At 54.1% G+C, this 22,895-nt stretch overlaps 1 protein-coding gene across 2 annotated transcripts in view; it reads right to left on the bottom strand.

Annotated features, from left to right (window-relative positions):
* SH3BP4 (SH3 domain binding protein 4) overlaps positions 1–22,895 on the bottom strand; it is a 95,465-nt gene that overhangs the window by 50,114 nt on the left and 22,456 nt on the right. The window contains exon 2 of one of the 2 annotated variants that reach the window (XM_043876140.1): positions 5,629–5,703. The exons of the other annotated variant lie outside the window; for it this stretch is intronic. The gene's annotated coding sequence lies outside the window, so the exon portion shown is untranslated. The remainder of the gene's footprint in view (positions 1–5,628; positions 5,704–22,895) is intronic. 2 annotated transcript variants of the gene reach the window in all.

The following is a 22,895-nucleotide window of genomic DNA, read 5'->3' as shown; positions in this document are numbered from 1 at the left end:
GGGCCGAGGTTCAGACCTCAGTGACACCCCAAGCATGCCTACAGCTTGCTTGTAGAGCAAGAGCACTCAGTCAGTGCTCTTCACTATTACTTTCACCAAAGACCAAAGGCAGAGATGAGGCTGTACATTCATACAGAAAAACAGCAAGTGTAAACAGGATTTATGGTGGGCAACGATGAAGCGGGAAAGAATCAAGTTGGGTTTATGGAACCCAAAGTCCAGGTCTGCCCAGGAACTGGGCGGGGGGGGGGGGGGGGGGGGGGGGGGGGTCCTGTCCACTAGGAGCCAGGGCAAAGGGCTTGAGAAACTGTGTGAAGTGTCTGGGGCAGGGCAGCCCCGTGATCACATCAGTGACATGTTCAGAGAATCCACGTGACTGATGCTTAGGGGCCCCTCGATATAGACACAAGGGAGGCCCTGGGAGGTTAAATGGCTTACCCAGCTGGTGGGGTGGCAAGTTCAGAAGGAGGGAGGTGGGGAGGGAGGGAAGGAAACAAGGAGGATGGGAAGGAGAGAGAGAGGGAAGGAGGGGAGGTGCATTTGCATGAAGGCCCGGGGGAGGGTGAAAGCATGCCACCTCCTCACTTTGCTGGGCGCTTCACTGTCTGGTCCAGGAGCTCCTCCAGCCTGGACACCCCATGGCCCTGTCCCCTCCCTCCGATGGACCAGCAACGGACCCCACCTGCAGATGAGACAATCCACCGTCTGCCTCTGGACCCAGCAGCTGAGGACCTGTTCCAAAGGGTCAGCAGGCCCCAATCCACTTCCAAGAGCAGGGAGCTGAGAAAGGCAAAAGCACCCCAGGGCAGGTCCTGCTCACAGACTGCTGGACCGTGACTGGTGGCCATTCCTGGGCCAGGTGCACACTGGCTGAGCAGCAGAGGCCGAGTATCGGGGGAACATGCCACACGATTCCTGAAAAGTGCTTTCATTTCTCCAATCCTGGTTCCCAGGTCCTCTGCAATCTGAGGGCTTGACCTCTGATCTGGGGGCTTGACCTCTGGATGTTTCCAACAACCCTCCCACTGTTTCTCTTGAGCAAGCTGGAGGGCATATTCGATTCCTTTTTATCTGAGAACCTTCTGTCCTGGGCTCTGTCTTTACAGGTGAGGAAACCAAGTTTCGAGGAAATTAGTTTATGCAAAATGCTTGTGCTCATTACTGAAATCTGTCTCTGCCTGGAAAAGATTAAAGCTGTAAGTTTTCGGCAGAGACATTTTTCTGACTCCAAACAGACATTTTTCTGACCCAAGAATAAAACACATTCATTCTGTCCTTCCTGAATTGCAGCTGGCCCAGTCAACTTCAAATAACAGATGAACAAAAGGGGAAAACTCCAGCCAGGGATGGGGACCCGGGGGTTTTCTGATTAGATCGGGATGTTCTTTGTAGCCTATGCAGGGTTCAGCAGGAGACTGGAAGGCTCTGGAAATAAACAACTGCGGGATCTTTCTTCCACTCACCTTTTATCTCCATGGCCTCAAGTATGTTAAAAATGTCTCGGCGGTCCTCACGACACGCCTGCTTTAAGAGGAGTGAAAAGGCAGGCTGGGGATGAAACTAAAACACAAGGCCTGTAAGACCACAGAAGCTGTTTTCAGTTTAGTACCTCTGCCCAACCACTCAGGTTTCTCACGCGCCCGCATTCCCCGGACTTCACTCTGGTGGCACCTGACTTCACGGTCAATATGAGGTTTTTCATTTTTATTTAATATAAAATTTAATTTTATTAAATTTAAAAAAATATTAAAAATAAATTTAATGAGGCAGCCCTGACGTGACTGAGGCTCACTCATGCAGAGCTTCTGAGAGAGGCTGAGCACTGCTTCACATTCAAGGGATGTGTGGCCAGGTCCCCGCAGTGGTCCAGCTGCTGACCCACTGTGATGACAGGCCGCACCTCCAGGGGGCGCCCTGCAGGCCTGGGTGTCTGCAGTTAAGGATGCCGGCCTTGGCTGCGCTGGTCCTGAGGACCTCGGAAAACCGGGATCAGTACCGACAGGCTGGCGTCCAATTCAAACCTCAAGAGTAAACCCCGTAGTGGCTGCCAGGGTAGGAGGGCAGGGGGCAATAGGGGTACACTCTGGGGGGGTGGTCTCCTTCTGGGGTGATGGAAAGGTTCTGAGACCAGAGACAGGCTCCGGTCACACGACTCTGCACTAAATGCCAACTGAACTGTATACTTTTAAGTGGTTAGTTGAATGCTATGCAAATTTCACGTCCAAAAACCCAAGCTCACACAATCAGAAAATATGGGGATACCCGGTTTGAAAAGCAACCCCTGAAGGGCAAGAATTTGTCTGAGTGTCCACATAGACCAGACCTTGGCCACAGCGCTCCCTACAGGGAGGGTGAACGATTCCATGCAGCTGGACAGCACGGGTCTTTGAGACCACCCAACTCACTCCCTAACTGTAACCTTGATTTTTAACTAAATTCACAGTTTTAAGAGAAAAACTTTAACCTGTTTGATTCACAATTGATTTCTACTGGCTAGAAGGGGACTCGGGGATACTGGTCCTGTAGCTCATGTGTCCTCCCAGTAAGGAAGGATGACTTGGGACACACAAGCTTATTAATAACTCTGAATCTGAACTTGAATGAGGCACACTCTCTGAGCCTGACTTCTTGTCTGTAAAATGGACAGGACGTGTTACTGGGCGGCAGGAGACCTAATAAGCAGACGGTGGGTGAGTGAGGCTGGAGCTCCCACCTCCATGGCCATTGGCGGGATCGTGGGAACTGGCCTTGACCCTGGTCTCCCCACCGAGCCCCTCCTTGGTTGGCACACTCCCCGAGGAGCTGTCAGGCCAAGTTCTGCTATTTGCCGGTTACGCTGGTCCCTCACATGAGTCTTAAAGTGAAGGGAACTGGAATCAGGCATCATTCCTGCTCCCTCACCTTGAACAGCAGCGTCCACTGGCCCTTTAATAAATGATTCCTGGTGGCGACAACAGGGGATCAGTAACAGGTAAAGAACCTGATGCCACGTGAGTAGAGAGTGAAGCGCTAGGTCGCTTCCGTCCAGGCCGACTCTGTGTGACCCCGTGGACTGTAGCTCATCGGGCTCCTCTGTCCATGGGCTTCTCCAGGTGAGAATACTAGAGTGGGTTGCCATGCCCTTCTCCAGGGGATCTTCGACCTAAGGATTGAACCAGCGTCTCTTAAGTCTCCTGCATTGGCAGGCAGGTTCTTTACCACTAGCGCCACCTGAGAAGACCAATGTGTATGTAGTTCCACATGGGTGGAACCTCTTGAGGGCTTCCCTGGTGTCTCAGACAGTCAAGAATCTGCCGGCAATGCGGGAAACCTGGGTTGGATCCCTGGGTTGGGAACATCCCCTGGAGAAGGGGACGGCTACCCACTCTGGTATTCTTGCCTGGGGAATTCCGTGTACAGAGGAGCCTGGTGGGCTACAGTCCATGGGGTCGCAAAGAGTCAGACATGACTGAGTGACTAACACTTTCACAAAACCCCTTGATGCTCCTCCTCACAATGAATTTAGGACAAATCATATCTTGAACATTAAGAAGCAAAGAGAAAACACTGCATTTGTGTTTCTGTCTGGGGAGAAAAAGCCAGAAAAATTGGCCAAATTTGTGAGGATCCCATTCTGGCCAGTCAGTGGGTGGTCTCTTTAAATGCTGGGAGACACACATCCACTCCTTAAAGCCCCCACGGCCGTCTGCCATCTCCATGGCCAGGAGAGGTGTGAGTCCACCTCTGCGAGCCCTTAATGACAGCATGCAGACCCTGGGGGCAAGGCCCACCCATCCTGCTTCCTCTTCCCAGAGGTCCTGCTGCTCTGGGTACCCTGGCTCAGTCCCAGAAAAAGCAAACCACATAAATGACACCCAGGGAACTGTTGGAGCTGAAGAGGGGTCCTAGGTAGAGCTCCCCATTGACCTCCTGCTTTCCTCAAGAGGGGTCAACCCCAGCTAAGCTGTGCCCTCAATTCAAACCCAGAGGAGGTAACCTGGGTGGGGTGGGCCAGAGGGCAGGGAATCCAGCCACACCATCCCTGGTATCTACCAGGGTTATCTCCAGAGAAGAACCAAGCCACATGCTTGCTGTCTGAGTTCAGAAGCCCCAGCTTTCCGGCCAATGCCAGTCCAAAAGAATGCGAAGAATGTGGATGCCTTTCACTGGGTTTCACTGCAAACCCAAACAGATCGCAACCTCCAGGGCAAAGGCTTGCTGACAGCCGCTTCCTGGGCAGAGGTATTTTAAGTCCCTAAGACCTCAGTGGGGACCAGAACACTCCTGAATTCCTCACTCACTATTAAAAGCCCCAGGGTCATAACCTGCAAACATCCTCCAACATTCTTTCCTCCTACAGCACAGGCTGATACTGGAAAACAAAGAAATGTGATATAAAAGGTGGGGCGGGGGGCGGGCATTGGTGAAGCTGAAACAAAATCCAATCAGCTGCCCCCAGGTGAACAGAAGACACACAGGATTTAAGGATGACCTGAACTGATTCAGACACTTTATCCGGAACAGCTTTTATTATTCAACTGGACCCTGCAAGGATTTCCTGGCTTCCCTGGTGGCTCAGATGGTAAAGAATCTGCCTGCATGCAGGAGTTCTGGGTTCAATCTCTGGGTCGGGAAGATCCCCTGGAGAAGGGAATGGCAACCCACTCCTGTCTTCTTGCCTGGAGCACCCCAAGGACAGAGGAGTCTGGTGGGCTACAGTCCATGGGGTCACAAAGTGTTGGACACGACTGAGCGACTAACATTTGACTCTACAAGGAAGCAGGGTCTGGGCTGTTCCATCTCAACCCCCTCTTCATCCTGTGTTTGCAAATGACCCCATTTCATTATATCTGATCCTTTTCACCCCGAGAGGAAAGTCTCATTTGTTTTTAAACATGAAGTCTGCACCATGTTACGTAGATAATCTGACCCAGCTGATTTTACAATAGACGGATTTTTCCTACTATTATCGCAGGCCATGGGGATAAAGATCAAGAACATCAGAGAAAATATCTGAGAACGTTCTGCCCGGCCATCATTCACTCTCCCTTCTTTCTGCCAACTCACTTCTTCCTCCTGAGCGGTGGCTAAAGCTTCCAGCTCATGTTTTCTGCCAACCTCAGACTCCTTTCCCAGGACACACCTGTCCCGGGGCCACACAGAGCCAAAGGCATCGCATCTCATCACTGGTGGCCATTGTCCGGAAGCTCGGAACCTCTCCAGCTTTAAGAATAAAGCTCCTTTGTGCAAACACACAGGCCAGCCAACCTGGGCTCCGTCCCCCCACTGTCAGGGAGGCGGACAAGCTGCCTGGCTGGTTTCTGGGCAGAGCGAGAACGTGTCATCGGTGGACACAGAGGGAAGTCACCGAGGTAAACAGAAACCCGGAGCTGTTCCGGGAACTTGCCTGTGCCAGGCACGCTGGTGACCTCTGACCTCCTGCAGGCACGTGGAGTGCTGATGAGGAGGAGGTGAAGACAGGCCTGTGCGGGGGGATGGACGGTGCTGCAGGGTCTTGGGGAAGCGACTTCTCCCTCCTGAGCGGCTCGGCAGGGACTCGGGGCACGCCCCCTCCGGGGGTGACACCACCCCTCCGCGGGGCAGGCCACGGTGGGGGGCGCACTCAGGCACCCGGCCCGCATCGCTTACCTGCCACCGGCCCCAGCTCTCTGACATCAGAGCACCAGCCCCAGGACTCGGCCTTCTGTCCAGAGAAGGGAGACGCTGCAAGACAAAAGGGGAACCGAGGCTGAGAGCCAGAGTCTTGTGCAGCTGAGGTACTCATTTCCACCTCTTTCCTCCAAGGCTCTTCCACATCTCGATCTCGTTACGTTCACCACTGCGTTTACCCGGGATGATGAGGGTGCCGGTGGATGCTGGAATCGGGCCCCGGAACCCTTTCCATTCCGGCTGCTAGGTGCGTGGCCGGCTTTCTAGAACCCCCTCCCGGAAAGAGGCCTCCTCCACCAGGTCACGGCCCCACTGGGGCAACCACTCTGCCATAAAAGGATGCCCCCCACCTCCCTTCCAACCCAGACAAGTGAGAAATATCTGTCCAGGGTTGGAGCGTCTGTGGGGTCTCCAAGGACTTCCCTCTGCACCCCCAACCTCATGTCCCTTCCAAGGGGTCTGACCCCAAGAATGCACCCTGGTAACCTGTGCCAGAGTTGGCTTCCGGGAGCCCAGTCACCACGAAGGCATTTTTGGCTTGTTTTTTCTCAAGGCTGTATTGTCTTCCCTCACCTGCTATTACTTCTGCTGCAGAGACGGGCAGTGCAGGTTCAATAGAATAATCTTATCAGCTAAACCCAAGAGATGTATTCCCCAATGACTTGCCAGCAGTGGGGTTTCCTCCCCACTTGCTGGTCACTTAGGAGGTGGTGACTAACAGTAACCAAGGAGCCCACGTCTGCAACAGATTCCTTAAACAAGGATGGTGATGAGACGGTGGGATCGAAGGTGCCACCGCGGCATGACACCCTGGCCTTCTGGACGGGGGTAACAGAGCTGCTCCGGGCTTTACAGGAGCCCTGCACCTGGCCAGCCTGTGAAACAGGAGAAGGAAATCCCATCCTGGGCACCTTCCCTAAATCACCGTCCTCTCCTGGAACAGACCCTCAGCCACGTTATCAGTCCACACGCAATTAATTACAAGGAGCATCACAGAGGGGCAAGAATTATCCCGAGATGCTGGGGCTGCTGGCTGGTCTTCACAGCACCGTTTCCTCCAGGGCTTCCACAGCGAAATGAATTCCAGATGCACAGAAAGGGGAGAGGACAGGCTGGGAGGCGTGGAAAGAAATCCACCAGAAGGAAAGAGAAAACCCAGCACTTCTACACTTAACTCTTGTGGTAGAGACAGACCTAAGCACACAAGGAATGTAGGAAACCCAAAGGCAAAAGGAAAGACCCCAGTGATATCAATGAATGCTACAAAAAGGCAGCAACAACCTGAGGAAATGTATCTGAACATGACAAAAGATTCAGACCCTGAGAAGACGAGAAAATGCAGATGGGGTAGGACATTCAGGGCTCAAGATGCAGAGGACTCTGTCCACCCATCACCTGGATTCTGGGTGCATCTGCAGACCTTGGGGTGTCATCGAGGTGCTCACGGGACCCCAAAGACTGTCTAGATGGGGCAGGTGAGAACCTCGTCACTTTAAAGGGGGAGGGGGTACTGAAAAGGCCTGGGGGGAGTGAGACAGTGCAGGGGTGGCCTCTCAGAAGTGGGTTTTGGGTATTTTAACGCTTGTTCCCTGATAGCTCACTTAGTAAAGAATCCGCCTGCAATGCAGGAGACCCTGGTTTGATTCCTGGGTCGGGAAGATCCACTGGAGAAGGGATAGGCTACCCACTCCAGTGTTCTGGTTCCCTTGTGGCTCAGCTGGTAAAGAATCTGCCTGCAATGTGGGAGACCTGGGTTCAATCCCTGGGTTGGGAAGATCCCATGGAGAAGGGAAAGGCTACCACTCCAGTATTCTGGCCTGGAGAGTTCCATGGACTGTATAGCCCATGGGGTCGCAAAGAGTCGGACACGACTGAAGCGACTTAGCATGCATGCACGCACCAGTCTGAGAACTTGGCTGTCTCTTGTGCTATATAAACCATCCCCTCCCCGGCATCGAGGCTGGGGCGACAGGACTTTCTACGCTCCCTCCTGTCCAGGTGCCCGCACTGCTGAGCCTCTGACCTCTGCACGAGTCCACCTGCAGGCCCTTCAGGAAGGGAAGAAGGGGTCGGGGGTTGGCAAGGCCACAGAGTCTCCCAAAAGAGCATCTCCGGTGGTCAAAGGCCTCTACTTCCCACATCCGCATCACGGCTCTCCCTAAAGCCCATCTCCCAGATGCAAAATAGCTGTGTGCTCCACACAACCAGAGCAGACCGCCACCAAGTCTCTTATGAGAAGCGGAGGATTTTATGAAGAGGGGAGGACTGCGTTCCCTCCCCCAGTCCATTTACAGCATCCTCAGTCAACGAACCTTTAGGTGCTGGATCACTCAGCATTTCAGGCAAGAGCCTAGGAAACCACTGGGCTTTTCGCTTGCTCACTCCAGCAGGCTCCTCTGTTCCCTCACAGGGATCCCTGGTAGGTTCCTAGAGAGACCTGTGGCAGGACAGGTGCACACCTGGAGCCCTCTGCCCACTCGGCGTTCACGACTCTGGCCGTGAACAAGCGTGCCTGTGCGGTCCAGGGTAGGGGGATTAGGTGAGCAGGATCAGTCCCTTCCCACCTCCCCAGCTGCAGGCTCTACCTCTCTGGAAGCCCCAGGTTTCTGCACAAGGACCCACTGACCTGAGAGGAGACGGGTGTGGTCCTTCAGCCAAGGAGGGAACCGCCAGAAGCCAGGGGCCCATCAGTCACCACAGCCCCCAAAGAAAACACAGGGCTTGGTGTGTGTGGATCAAGTGAGCCCCAAACCCTGGAGTCTAGAAGATGCCCGATGCCCTGATTTCTCTGTTACATACCCAAGCAAACTCACACAACATACAACAAACCGAGAGAAGAAATCCTCACGAGGCCATCTGTCTCAAGAGCTGAAAGTGACAGGTTCAGAAACACTCTGAAACCTCGCCTGTGCTAGAGCTACAGCTTGGCTCGTGTTAACCCCACGAGAGCTGGCCACCCTGCAGCGCCAAGCCTCTCAGGGCAGGACCTGCGGGGTCCTCTGATGTCACTGAACACCCAAACCCGCATGATTTGCTCCTGCAACCCCAGCATCCACGCAGTCATCCAGCACAGGAGAAGCATTTCTAGGGTGGCTCTGGGGAAACTGGCCTATTGTCTGGGTTTCTAACCATCACGGTGGACACGTGTGGATCCACCGGCCAGAGGGTCCTTTACATCGGGCACCTGCCAATATCCAGACTGGGATCTCTCCGGGGCAGGATTCGGTCTCACCCACTGTTGTGCCCACCACACCTGAAAACACCAAAGTCGCAGCACTGAAGGACAAAACAGAGTCAAAGCCGGCCCAACACCTGTCTCTGCCCGTGGATGAAGAGCATTTTTCAACAGGGAAAGCACAGAATAATACATAAAAATTATATGAAATGTTTTAAAAATATGAAATTCAGATCGCAGTGTGCCGGCGCACAGTTTTACTGAACACAGGCACCCTGCCTTTTACGGTTTTGCCTGTGGTTCTGTGTGTCGATGGCACACAAAGGTAGCTGCCACGGACACCTGAGGGGCCGCAAACCTGAAACGCTGCCTGGCCTTCCGCAGTGAAGGTGTGCTGACCCCTGGTCTACACCAGCCCTGTGCAGGCTGCAGGGCAGAGGGGCAGCCGGGGGCAGGCTCAAGCCACAGACGTGGGCAGCACCCATCCAATGCCCTGGCCAGGGCTGGCCAGGTAGCAGGCAGCATCTGAGATGGCAAGAGGAAGGGAAGGGCAACAATGGGAGGTGTGGCTTGAAAAGGAAGCAAGAAAGGCCCAGAGGTAAACTTTATCAACCCGAAACTGTTTCCTGGAGCCTGCTCCAACCTGAGAGGGGAGAGCTCTGGGCCCCCCTGGGGCACAGGTTAGCACCCTGGGTCCTTCTGCCAGAGATGCTCAAGGCACATGAGCGTCGGGGTCCCAGGCCTGGCGGTGGACGTCACCCTTGGTTTTCATTGTTTATGGAGGAAAGGACAAGGCAACCAATTTACAAAACTGAGAATAATCATGCTTTCTGCAGACAGACCGTGGTATTTAACGCTAACAAAAGAAACACCAGTGAAACAACAGTACTTAGGTGTGTGGTGGGGGAGGCAGTCAAGTGAAAGGACACCTGGTCTCTGGGGAAACCTTTCTTACACAGAATACAGAACCGCTTCACCTACCTCTCCTAAAATTTCATGCTATTTCAAATTTTATAGCACGTGGCGCAAGGAATAGCCTTTGCTCTCCCGTGGATGAAGCCTAGATCGACTGTGAAGCACAGAAGGCAGGGTACTGAGACACAGGTCCACCAGATGCCCGCGGCAGCTTCACCCTACACACCTGTGCATTCCCACCTGGTGCCTGGCACGGTCTCAAGTTGGCGGTTTGGTTCCTTGCGCATGGCCGGCATTCTGCGCATCCTTCCTCCCCGGTGGGGCAGGGCGGGGACAAGGGTGGAGGCTCCTGTGTGTCTGGGTGACCTGAGCCCACTCGCTCTCAGATACGTGGACGCCCACACCTGTGGCCACAAGGCTGCCCTCTCCTCCTCTTCCAGGCTTCTGCTCCCACTGGATGGAGCTGATGGGCCTTGTTACAGACATTTTAATGGATTTAATTATTCCAATAATCATCATGGGAGATGAGCAGCTTCCAGGACCAGTCAAGTGGAATATTTTGTAAAGACCTGATACTGGGGAATCGCTTAAAACAGGCTTGCAAACTAGACCACATTAAACATTTAAGAAAAACAAAAAAACAAAAACTCCAGAACTCTTGACTCAGGCTGCTTTGCCAGCCTTTGTGTCATCCTTTGACTCTAAACGGGGCATCAGGACTTCCCTGGGGGCACAGCGGGTAAGAATCTGCCTGCCAGTGCAGGGGACAGAGGTTCGATTCCTGGTCCGGGAAGGATCCACGGGCAGCAGATCATCTAAGCCCATGTGCTGCAACTACTGAAGCCTTTGGCCTAGAGTCTGCGCGCCAACGAGAAATCATCACGATGAGATGCCTGCATACTGCAATAAGAGTAGCCCCTGCTCCCCGCAACTAGAGAAACCCCATGTGCAGCAACAAAGATCCAGTGCAGCCAAAAATAAATAAACATAATAAATGTAAAAAAATAAACAAATGGGGAACCGTGAGGTTGTACTAGGCTGTGCTCCATGCATGCCAGATACAGTCATCAAACACACGCTCAGAGAAAGACCTTCACCCAATGTAGGAAGATGGGAAGATCCATGGACACTGGGTTTTTTTCCATTTAAAAAAAAATTCTAATTCTTCCAGGCTTTGACTTTTTCCACTCACTGACTAATTACTTAGGACCTTTACAATTTGACCGGGGTCACAGATCTGGGCTCCCAGCAGGGCTGGAGGTTTAAATCCAACATCATGACAATCCCCACAGCAAAGCTGATGAAGGAGCTTCCAGGAAGTCTGAGGTTTTCCATCCTGACCGTAGCCTCCTCCTCTGAATAAGTGGGGAAGGCGGCTCCAGCCAGGGGCTGGGTGTGAGATGCCACCTGGATGGGGAGAGCCTGGACACAGAGGTTTCTAAGATGACCCCGCCAGATCTGAGGACTTGCATTCCAGCTCTGCCCTTCATGGGCCTGATAAGCTCTGCCAGCTTACCTAACTTGACTCTGGGCTTCCTCAAGTGTAAAACAGGTCTCTCCACGTCATGTTGGAGATTACTCTTAACTTTTTGCTTTTTCTATGTTATCATCTTTTTTTCTCCCTATCATGTACAGTAGACTGTTCCCATCGTTTTTGTTAGTCTATGGACAGCAAGGAGATCAAACCAGTCAATCCTGAAGGAAATCAACCCTGAATATTCACTGGAAGGACTGATGCTGAAGTTGAAGCTCCAATACTTCCGCCACATGATGTGAAGAACTGACTCATTGGGAAAGACCCTGATGCTGGGAAAGATTGAGGGTGGGAGAAGGGGACAAGAGAAGATGAGATGGTTAGATGGCCTCATCGACTCGATGGACGTGAGTTTGAGCAAGCTCTGGGACATAGGGAAGCCTCTGGAAGGACAGGGAAGCCTGGTGTGCTGCAGTCCGTGGGGTCACAAAGAGTCGGACATGACTGAGCGACTGGACAACAAACAACATGGGCCATCTTAAGGACAGAGACCCTGCCTTTCTATTCTCTGAAGAATAAAAGTCCAGAGATTTAGCCAAATGTGTAACAGAAATCTCGCAATTATGCTTATGGCATAAATGGCTGAGAATTACTTTTTCTATATGAATAAGGTGGTGGTTCTCAAACAAGGGCACGTACCAGGCTCACCTGGAGGGTCTGTTAAAACATAGCCTCCACCACGAGGCCTGGGCTGGGCCTGGGAACGTGCATTCCCAACTTGCTCCCAGGTGATGCTGGCGCCACAGGTCCCTGGACCACACTGATCCCACGGGCTAACTGACAACAATGTGCTTCTCCACCCCGCCTCCTGGAGGTTGGAGGTGGGCGGGGTCAGCACCACTGTGTCCTCAGCAGACTCGGTAAGTGAGGTTCAACGGGGTTTCAATGACTGACCGAGGTCAAGAAACGGGAAGCTGAGATCATAACCCACCGGTCCAAAGCTGCCCCCAGGACCCTGATGAACACAACAACGGTCAAGTGCAAAGAAAACAGAGGCAGGCAAAGCAGGCTGCAGGCAGTCGGGATGTCTCCACCTGAAGGCATCAAATGCCAGCCTGGGTTCCAGGGCTACCCTGCCTTCCTTCTTTCCTTCTTCCAAGACAGAAATTATAACCTCCCCCATCTCAATCTCCTAAAGTAGGAAGTACAACATCCTGCCTGGTGTTTATGACCTGCAGGAAGGGGGGGCTTCTGTGCCAGGCCTGGGAGACTCCCAACAAACACAGAGGAGGCAGAAATACTGGGACAAGTCAGCACGTGCAAGCGCAGACCCTATTTGAACAGAGCCTCAAATCCTGGCTTCGGTTGCTGAATCTGAGACCCAGGACATGCACCCTTGCTCCTTGGCGCCCACCAGGCGGGGTGGGGAGCTGCCCGGCCCCGAGTGTGTGCTGGCTGGGCTGGCACATGTGGGGTCCAGCACAGTCCCTTCTCTGCCAGGACCCCAGCAGCCACCTCCTTCCCCAGAGCTGCCCTCCTGAGGGTCACCCCTCCCTGAATGGGGTTTGGGGGAAGACCTGTCAAGGCGAGGACCACCCACCCTCTGACCTCGCAGATTCTTCTTCCTGGAGGTCACATCTTCACCCTGGCAACCTCTCATCTTAGCAATAGTGAAAGAGGGGAAGATGCAGCCTGAGTCCTCCCCAGTGCTAACAGCAGACCTTTTTCAGCGGACCCCAAATCCCCTCCACGCCCTGCTCACCTCCCGAGAGCCCCCTTCCCCTCTCAGCTCTGCAAAGTGGGCTAGGGGGGCCTCCGCCTGCCTTGCTGTTGGACTGGGGTACCATTCAGTTCCAAAAACCTAGCCAAAGCCGTGGGAAAAGGGCGGAATCCCTTCTCTAAGAGAACATGGACTGCTTTGCCATTTGTTAATCTGCTATGTACCCCAGGCCACTCCCACTTTTAGATAACACGCCCTACCCTCACAGATATGCAGAAACGGTTCAGAAACAGACTCACTGCAACGAACATTTTCCGAAGCCCAAGACCCAAACCAGGTTATAAGAGGACAGTGTGTTTTTATTCATTTACCCCAAAATAAATCCCCAGTTTCTAAATCTCTCCTTTGAGATAAGTATAATGTTATCCAGAAATGCAAGGCAGTTCCCAACCCCTGGAACAGCCTACTCTTCTAACAAGACTTAAAAAAAAAATGCAATCTTCAATACACACAGATAAAGAAAATGCCAACTTGAAGCTATTTCAATAGATGGCTGTGTGCTGGAGAGGTGGGCATTTGGGGAGACACTCGTACTGGTGGACATAGGGCTGGGTGACCACCACCCGCCGCCCACCAGCAAGGCTGGGCCAAGGGCACAGCTCCATGGGGTCACTTCCCTCTCGGACCCCCAGCTCTAAATACAGGCTGGAACAGGTGTGTGGAGTCAGGTCACATCAGAACACCCCGGCCCAGGTGGCTATTATGGGGTAAGAAAGGTGGGTTCCACTGGCCATCCCTCACTGCCCGCCAGGGTCATGTGAACCTCTCTGATGAGCCTCTCCACCCAGCGACTGTTCTACACAGTAAGACCTCTGTCATCAGCAACCACCAATCAGGCGTGAAAGGTTAACACAACTGTGAACACAGCTCAAGCCCTCCTGGCTGGTGCTCATTTGGCTCTGAGGGACAGGAGGTTAAGTGTCAACAGATGTCTCCTCCATCTCCCAAATCTGCACTTGGGCTCTGTTCCCTGCAAGGTACAGAAGGACCAGCAAGATAAATAAAACCAATGGGTCCTGCACTCTAGATGGGAAATAAGAGACAGCAGGGACCTAGATGTAAGACAAGGCTGGGGGCTTCCCTGGTGGCTCAGTGGTAAAGAATCTGCCTGCCAATGCAGGAGACACGGGTTCAATACCTGGTCCGGGAAGATGCCCAAGCCTCTAAGCCCAGGAGCCACAACTACTAAGCCCTCGAACCCTAGAGCACGGCTCAGCGACAGGAGAAGGCACTGCAGCGCGGAGCTCGTGTCCCTCAACCAGAGAGTAGCCCCTGCTCTCTGACGCTAGAGAAAAGCCCGTGCAGCACAAAGACCCAGCACAGCCAAAAATAAAATAAAATAAACCAAAAAAAAAGACAAGGCTGAAAATGGAAGACGCCAAGGCACAAAGCTGCTGGTGTGAGTCCAGAACTAGATGGAGAGAAAACTCCTGGATGCAGGAGGGGCTCCTGGGAGGCGGGGAAGGGACCACCTGGGCTGACCGGGCTCCAAACAGGTATCAAGAGACGATGCTACACACAGGGGCCAATGTCCCTCTGCAGGCGAGGTGCTTCGTACCTCTGTGCTCCCGTCTCTCCTCACACACGCATTTGAACTTTCTCCAAGCCTCACCCCAACACCGCCTGCTTCGCTGACCCAGGACAGTCACGAAGACACACTTTGGAGGCTGTCTCAGCTCTCGCTGGAGGGGGTTGAAATAGCTGCCTTTCTCAGGACCCACAGGGAACGTGAGTCTGGATGTCGCGGAGGCCACGTTGTGTTGGATTTGTATACAATGAGTCACCCCTCACTGTGCTATCAAGATACCCTCCAGGACTTCCTGGTGGTCCAGTGGTTAAGAATCCACCTGCCAATGCAAGGGACATGAGTTCAGTTCCTGGTCTGGGAAGATTCCACGTATCACAAGGCAACTCAGCTGGACAGCTGCAACCACTGAAGCTTGCGTGCTGCCACTCCTGAAGCCTGCAGCGAGAGCCCGTGCTTTGCAACGAGAAGCCGCTCAGTGAGACAGCCTTGTGCTGCATCTGGAGAAAGCCCACAAGCAGCAAAGAAGACCCAGCACGGCCAAAAAAGGAAAAAGACCACACCCTCCGAATGGGTGGGTGTGACCCCATCACAGCACCCCAGCCCCCAGCCCTTGCTCAGCCTTCAGGGCACACACACTCCTGTGGCTGCCCCATCCTCCAGAAGGACCATTCTAAGGTTCCTCGGGAGGGTCCCCAGCAGTCATAGTGACCATTGAGCTCAGTGATATACCTTGTACTTGCCTCCCTCACTTCCTCAAGTCCCCCTCCTGCGTCCCCACTCCTGCTTCTGGGGACCACCTCTCTCCAAAATATCAATCCCCAAGTCCTCCCCTCGGGCTCTGCACTTGGGGACCTCAAATAAGAACAGATGGCAAATGTCAAGCAGGCACTTGGCCACTGGACCTTTTTTGGCCAAGACACAAGCCCAGCTGAGTGACATGGGTGCATTATTTCTGGCCAGTTCTGGTCAAAGCCAGTGTGCTATTTTGTATTGCTAGAAACTCCCAATTTAGAAAGCCAAGGAAATATTTTGTTCCATTAATAAGATACACGTATACACAGCTAAATCTGGAGAAAAGCAGTTGACATTTTTACATTAAAAACGTATAAATTCACTGCAGCTCGTGTCCAGGCTGAGGGCCATCAGGGCTCACAGTTCCCAGGAATTCCTGACTTGAAGCTGGAACTGGATCCCAGGGCAGGCCCCACGGTCCCAGCCCACAGGGCAGCAGGAAAGCCCACCCTCACATTCTGAACGCGTCGTGAAGTATGTTTCCCACCCCTTATACCTGAAATAAGCCAAAGTGAAGGTGTTAGGCACTCAGTAGTGTCCGACTCTTTGTGACCCCATGGACAGAACCCACCAGGCTCCTCTGTCCATGGAATTCTCCAGGCAAGAATATTGGAGTGGGCTGCCATTCCCTTCTCCAGGGGATCTTCCCGATCCAGGGATTGAACTCAGGTCTCCTGCATTGCAAGCAGATTCTTTACCATCTGAGCCACCAGGGGAAAGTTTTTTATTTACACCTGGGCTTGGCTCAAACATCACCTCCTCAATCCCTGGGCTTCCGCGTTCCTTTCCCAGGGAAAGCATGTGACAGCCCTAGGAACTGTCACAAACGGTCACAAACCTGGTGCCATGAAACCAATTTATTCTTACCATCTGGAGAGCACAAATGTGAAACCAGTCTCACTGGGCGAACGTCAAGTATTGCTGGGCCTGGTGCGCTGTGGAGGCTCTACTGGGAGAATCCGTTGCCCCGCCTTTTCCGCCTCCTGGCATCCTGGATTCCTGGCTTACGGCCCCTCCCTCCCACGGCAGAGCCCACTCACTCCATCTCTGTCTCCATCACCTTCTGCTCTGCAGGCACATCTCCCCCATGACAGGACACTCAGGGCCCCTCCAGAGAGGCAGGGTCATCTCAAGATCCTTCAGCTATCACACCCGCCAAGTCCTTTTTACCCTATGAAGTACCATTCATAGGTTCTGGCAATTACCATGTGACGATCCCCGGGGGAGGTGGGAAGGGACAGTCAGCCTATGACGGGAGTGTGTGCTAAGTCGATTCAGTTGTACTCGACTCTGTGTGACTCTATGGGTTATAGTCTGCCAGGTAATTCTGTCCATGAGATTTCCCAGGCGAAGAATACTGGACTGGGTTGTCACGCTCTCCTCCAGGGGATCTTCCCGACCCAGGGATCAAACCCACGTCTCTTGTGTCTCCTAAACTGGCAGGTGGGTTCTTTACCACTAGCGCCACCTGGGAAGCCCCTGAGCCTACTACACTCCCTCTCAAAACAGCACAGCTTCTCTGCCCATCCCGATACCCGGCTTCAGTGATCACTCCCAGCACTCTATATCATCTGTTTACTTCCTTTCTTCTCTCCTGGAAGGCAAAGACTTCACCCTGTCCACCTGGAACACAGCAAGCACTCAGTGAACAGCTATAGGATCCCCCCAAGGAATCAGCCCTGTATCTCTCACGAGTGTATCTGCATGGCCCCCAGGGCAGGAAGACACCTGTTTTGCTCAACGTTGCATCCAGCCCCTACGTCTGCTTCACGGAGCGCACAGTAAGATGCTCCACCAGTGGGACCTGTTGCCTGAACATACCTGTGATCTGCTGGCCCTCTTGATCAGCTGGTCCCAGATGGTCCCAGCTGCATCTCCACCGAATCCATCCTCTAGCTCCCTCACCTTCACCTCCCCCGCCCGTGAACAAAGTGCCCTTCTCCTTCCTGGCACCAGCCCACCTGAGGCCAGGCATCCCTGCCCCAGCTCAGGGTTCTCCCCAGCTTGGCCCCATCCCACCAGCCTCCTTAGCACCCATGCCAACTCCTTTCACTCTGGCCAGGGGAGCTACCTACCAGAAAACTCCTACACACACATCTCCCCTCTTCCTTCGAGGTCCAGTGCCGGCCCATGACTCCCACCAAGAGACCTGTGACTCCAGGTCTGGGCGACATGCTCGCCGCCCACCCCCCGCTTAAGGGATGGCACTCCTGGGCAGGCCAGTGCAGAGCTGGTGATGGCCCTGGTTCGGTGAACGTGAGCCTCTGATGAGCACGTCTGTTCTCCAGGGAAGATGACGCGCCAGCTCCCCCGTGCCCTCCAGCTTCTGGGCATGGTGTGATGACGCGGGAGGACCCTAATGTGTGTGAGCAACTCAGACCTCCTGCATGCTCTCTGTCCATGGAACGAGGGCAGCACGCGCCATGACTGCCTGACTGCAAGCCTGACCCCAGCAGGTGAGAGCGGCCAGCCCAGCGCCGGCAGGGGGAAGTGTCCGAGCCCCTGGGGACAAACCTGGAGAAGCCACAAGCCCGCCAGCCAGCGAGGAGCAGGCAATGTCCCTTCCTCACCCGGCAGGGGCCCAGGCACCACGAGACCAAGACTGAGGACCACAGAGGAAAGCCAGAGGTGATCTGGGTGTTAGGACACCCTGCTAAATCTGAATTTCAGATATGCAACAATTAATTTTATTACCCTAAGTATGTCCCAAATAGTCAACCATAGCAGGGTGCGGTGTATTTTTATTTGCTAAAAAGGAGGTGGGGTGGGAGGGTGCCCCCTCCCCGCCTACACCAGTCAGGGGGGGCTCCCCCAGTCACAGGGGGCTTCCCAAGAAGTCCCAGCCTCCCTGCGAGGGGGCGGAGCGATGGGGAGCCAAGCCCCACCGCCAAGGGTCCAGGTCTACTCCTTCTAGCGTTCACCGACAAACAGATGTACTCCACGGTATCAACTTCCCATTCAAGAGCTTTCACAAATAAATAAAATCTTCCTTGCTAGCCATGAAAAGGAGCTGTTTCAAGACTATTTTCCACGCTGGCACAATTCTCCAAGAATTCACAAACAAAGCAGTGACTTCAACAACAAAGATTGCCATGGAAACGGACTACCTCCATCCTGCAAACCGTGACTTCACCGTCACATTCCAGCAGAAACCGACCCCAGATTGTTACCAGAAGAATCCTTGTGCAAACAAACAGCAGCCAACTGTGGCTGAATGGCAGGAAGTGTAGCTGCTTTTTCTAATTTTAACTTCCTCCAGGAATGCATTCCTTCTAAACAGGCTGGGTCCAGGCTCCTTAGACCCCACATTCCTTTAGTAAAGTTCCCACCTCCAGGGGCCACAAAGAAACACAGATTTAAAGCTGCTCGGCCAGGAGGGGGTGTGCCCCAGGCCCGAGGTCCAGGGCTGACTCACACATTTTCCCCCAAATGACTAAGAGACCAAAACGATTTGTGCAGGAAAGCACTCCCAGACCAGGGTGGGTGATCCATGAAGGGGAACAGAAAGTGAGAGAAGGCAGTGACGGATAATTACAATAAGCTGGACCAGGCACGATGCCTTGGCCAAGACCAAGGACACACCGGCCAGAACTGGGAACGCCTGGAAAACAGTTCTGTAAATTATCCCCCAGGAGGGATTCAGAATGTGCTTCATTGGATTTTTAAAGCACGTGTGGGCAAGTAAAGTAGGAGGCAATATTTGCAATGCTCACAGCCAAGAAAAACTTATTTTCCAGAAAATTCAAAGAACTCCTACAATCCAGCAAGAATAATGGGGAAAACCATGGAAAGGGAGAAGCTATACCAGTCTCTATGAGTTGTCACTGTTTCTGCCATCTTTTCTTCGTCCCAAATATTTAAGTGTTTATTTGTATCTACAGGCTTCCCAGGTGGTATTAATGGCAAGGGACACGCCTGCTAATGCAGGAGACTGCAGGGTTCAATCCCTGGGTGGGGAAGATCCCCTGGAGGAGGGTATGGCAACCCACTCCAGTGTTCTTGCCTGGAGAATCCCATGGACAGAGGAGCCTGGAGGGCTACAGTCCATGGGGTGGCAGAGAGTCGACACAACCGCACATACACACGTGCATTCAAGATTTAGGCACCACAAGGCCTGGCCGCCTGATAACCCAATGGAGTCGTAAGGACAGGCCCTGCAGGCCTAGGGAAAAGGCGGCTCCCTCCCTCGTCTCCTCGCGCTGCAGAGAAACAGCCCAGCTGTGACCTGGGAGTAGGGCCCCACCTAGAAACCCTCCTCCCAAACCAAACTCAAAGGCCTCCAGCCTCACCTGGAAGCCATCTCCTCCTGGGCTGGGTTATGACTGTGAGAAATCGCCCCACCTCTCCCCCTCCCTCCCATGCAATTAAAGATGCTGGTCCCCGACGCTGCCATGCTGGGCTCTTCATTAACCTAGGGCTCCCCCCGGGGCCCCTGAAGTGCCCTGTGGTTATGGGGTTTGTCCCTCTCCAGGCAGTGGAAAACAAGAACCTACGATTGCTGGAAGCTGGGAGTCACCCAGACCACATCCTGTTTGGCAGCAGCGATGGATTCAATCATGCCAATAGCACCAAACAAAAGAAACCTTCTACGCGAGCTGATGGGCGAGCCTGTGGCTGGCAGCAGAGCAGGGCCCAGCCAGAGTTCAGCGCACGGGGCGGCCCTGGTCGGTGAGCGCATGGCCCAGTGCACGCCAGCTCGGCCTGAGGCCCAGGGAAAGGGTATCTGGTCCCTGCTGCCCACAGATGGAAAGTGGACTGTGCCCGGGACTCTGTCCTTTGCCCCCTCCACACCCCCAGATGCGGCAGGCTCTCAAATACTTGTTGAATGAGTGACAGAGCGCTTCCAGAGGGAGTGACGGAGGCAAGACGTGCAAACCATGAACATCACCCGAAGGGGTGCAGGAACAAAGGCCCCGGGGCCACCGCAAGGCGGCTGCCCTGCTCCTGGGGCTCCGGTCCCAGGGCCAGGAGAGACACGGGTAATGTCCAGGACCTGAAGATCAGGCTGGCTGTAGGAAAAAAGCCCAGGAGCTGCACAGCCTGCTTGCATGGAAGGGCTAAAAAGGACCAGAAAACGTGTTTGCTCAAACACACCTTGAGCACGTACGGAATCCGGAGAGATTTCTTCCTGGGGCAGCTGGGGAATGCGGTGGTGTTAACTCAAACATGCTGAGTCTCAGATCTGCGCACTTGGGCAGGAAGAGCGGCGAAGAGAGAACCTTCTGGAAAACCCCGACAGCAGGGAAGTGGTCCCTGGGTGTGGGGGTGGTCACCGAAGCAGCCATCCCCACTCTATGTCCATCGCGGGAGTCTCTGGGTCCAGAGGTCATCGAGAGAAGGGAGACACCAGAAGATCCCAGCACCCAGAGCTCGCCCAGTGCAGGGACCCTAAGCGCCAGGGTGATGCCTGTCTGTGTAAGCACACTGGCTGGGAATCTCCAGCTGTCCCACCCGAGGAGGTGCCAGGCTGGGTGGGCTGCCTGGGGCCCCGGAGCACCACTCTCATGCCCTCCCACTGGCAGGACCTTGAGCCAGGAGCAGACCTGCCCTCATCTCTAAAAAAGGGCACCCAACCTACAAACTGTTGTGGGGAGTGTATGTGTGAAGCATTTAGAAGAGCTCGGGGTCTACAGTCGGCGCTACGTAAGTGCTCCAGGATTTACCCTGCGATGAGGAACCAACGCGTGCACATAAAGGCCACCCAGGACGGCTGCCATCTCTGCTCCTCCCACCTGACGCCCCCTTGTCTCTTTCCAGGTGAATCTCAGCCCAGACCGAGGCCCCCTGACACTCAAGGTGTGGTCCCCACATTAGTAACCTCCTCCCATCAGCAGGGGCTGCTCAGAACTGCCCCCGTCTCGGGCAACCCCTGGGCACAGAAGACTGGCCAGAGGATGGCAGGTCCAGCTGGAGACAGACATTTGTCCCCATGCTGGCCCGGAGCCGGGTCCCCTAAGAAAGCCTTCTGGCCTAAGAAGATTACAAGCTCAGGTGCAGGGGCCCGAGCCCCCATGCCTGTGTGTGCATGTGTGTGCGCTCAGACGTTCCTGGTGCTGGGCGCGTCACAGCACCTGCACCCTGAGCCCTGACTCAGGGCATCGGCAGAAAATGCCTGAAGGAGCAGACGCCTCGATGCAGCCGTGCATGCTGCTATCAGCCATCTTTGGAGGAGAGACAACCTCACCGACTCATCCCCTCTTCCACGCATCACCCCCTGAGCCGCTAACAGGATTAGCGGGGCCCTCGGCCACCCCGACCACCCCTCCCCACCAGCCTAGTGCTCCAGACTCGGAATTGCAGGGCAGTTTGTACACAGGCCCACTGTTCCCGCTGCTCTGCTGCCTGTCTCAAGTTCAAGTTCACCTGGCCGAGCTGACCTGCGCTTTGTGTTTGGAAGCTGGCTTCCTCGCTGACCGGGAGAGCAGTTCACTGCTAAAAGTCCAGCCGAGAAGAGAACAGAGAACCTGCTGACTGGAAGAGACAGGCCAGCGCCTGACCTGGAGGGGGTGGGCACCATGCCTGGCAGAAGGTGAGGAGGCCTGGATTCCTCCCTGGCAAGGGGCGCCCGGAAACACTGGCCCGCACTGCAGGGCACCCTCTGGACTCCAGCCATGGTTACCGCCTATGGCAGATACCAACCAGAGTCAAGGGTCTGTGAGCCATGCCCTGGCACCCCTCCTCCCACAGGCCCTCCCTGCCACCGTGCTGTCTCTTTTCTAAAACAAACTTCCTTTTAAGGTGGATTTGGATGTATAGAAAAGTTGTCAAGATAACACAAGGTACTCCCATATGCCAACCAATACCTGCCTTCCCTATTATTAAAATCTCCCATTAGGATGGCCCATTTGTCAACGAATGATGACGGCATGTTATATGAACTAAAGTCCACTCTATATTCAGATACCCTTTTTGTTGTTTAGTGGTTCAGTCATGTCCAACTCTTGACTACACCGGAGACTGTAGCCCGCCAGGCTCCTCTGTCCATGGGGTTTCGCAGGCAAGAATAGTGGAGTGGGTTGTCACTTCCTTCTCCAGGGGATCTTCCAGACCCAGGGATCGAACCCTTGTCTCCTGCATTGCAGGCGGATTCGTTACTGCCGAGGCACCAGGGAAGGAAGCCCTGAGATTCCCTGAGTTTCTCTTTCACGTCCTTTCCCCACCCCAGGATCCCTGCCAGTATCACACGGCATTCAGCCCTGTCTCCTGAGGCTCCCCTGGACCGTGACAATTCCATAGGCACTCTCTGTCTTCAGTGACCTTGACGGCTCTGAGCAAGACCAGGCAGGTACTGGGTAACTGCCCTTCAGCTGGGGTGTGTCTGCTTCTTTTCAGCCTGAGACTGGGGCTGTGGGTCCAAGGGAGGAAGGCGGCAGGGGAGGTGCCCTCTTCACCCTGCCCAAGGGCATATACTGTCAACAGGACTTGCCACTGTTGATGCTGACCTTGGTCACCTGGCTTGGCCTCTTAACCCCCTTCTCCAGGCCACTCCCTCCCTCTTTGCTGAAACACACACCCCCTCCCATGCCTGCCAGTGGGAGGGGCATAAATACAAGCTCCTCTATTTATTACAAAACAAGCAACA

Source organism: Cervus elaphus, chromosome 20 (genome assembly GCF_910594005.1).
Source record: "Cervus elaphus chromosome 20, mCerEla1.1, whole genome shotgun sequence".
In the NCBI taxonomy this organism is placed as follows: domain Eukaryota; kingdom Metazoa; phylum Chordata; class Mammalia; order Artiodactyla; family Cervidae; genus Cervus; species Cervus elaphus.
This window is presented reverse-complemented; position numbering and strand designations above follow the sequence as displayed.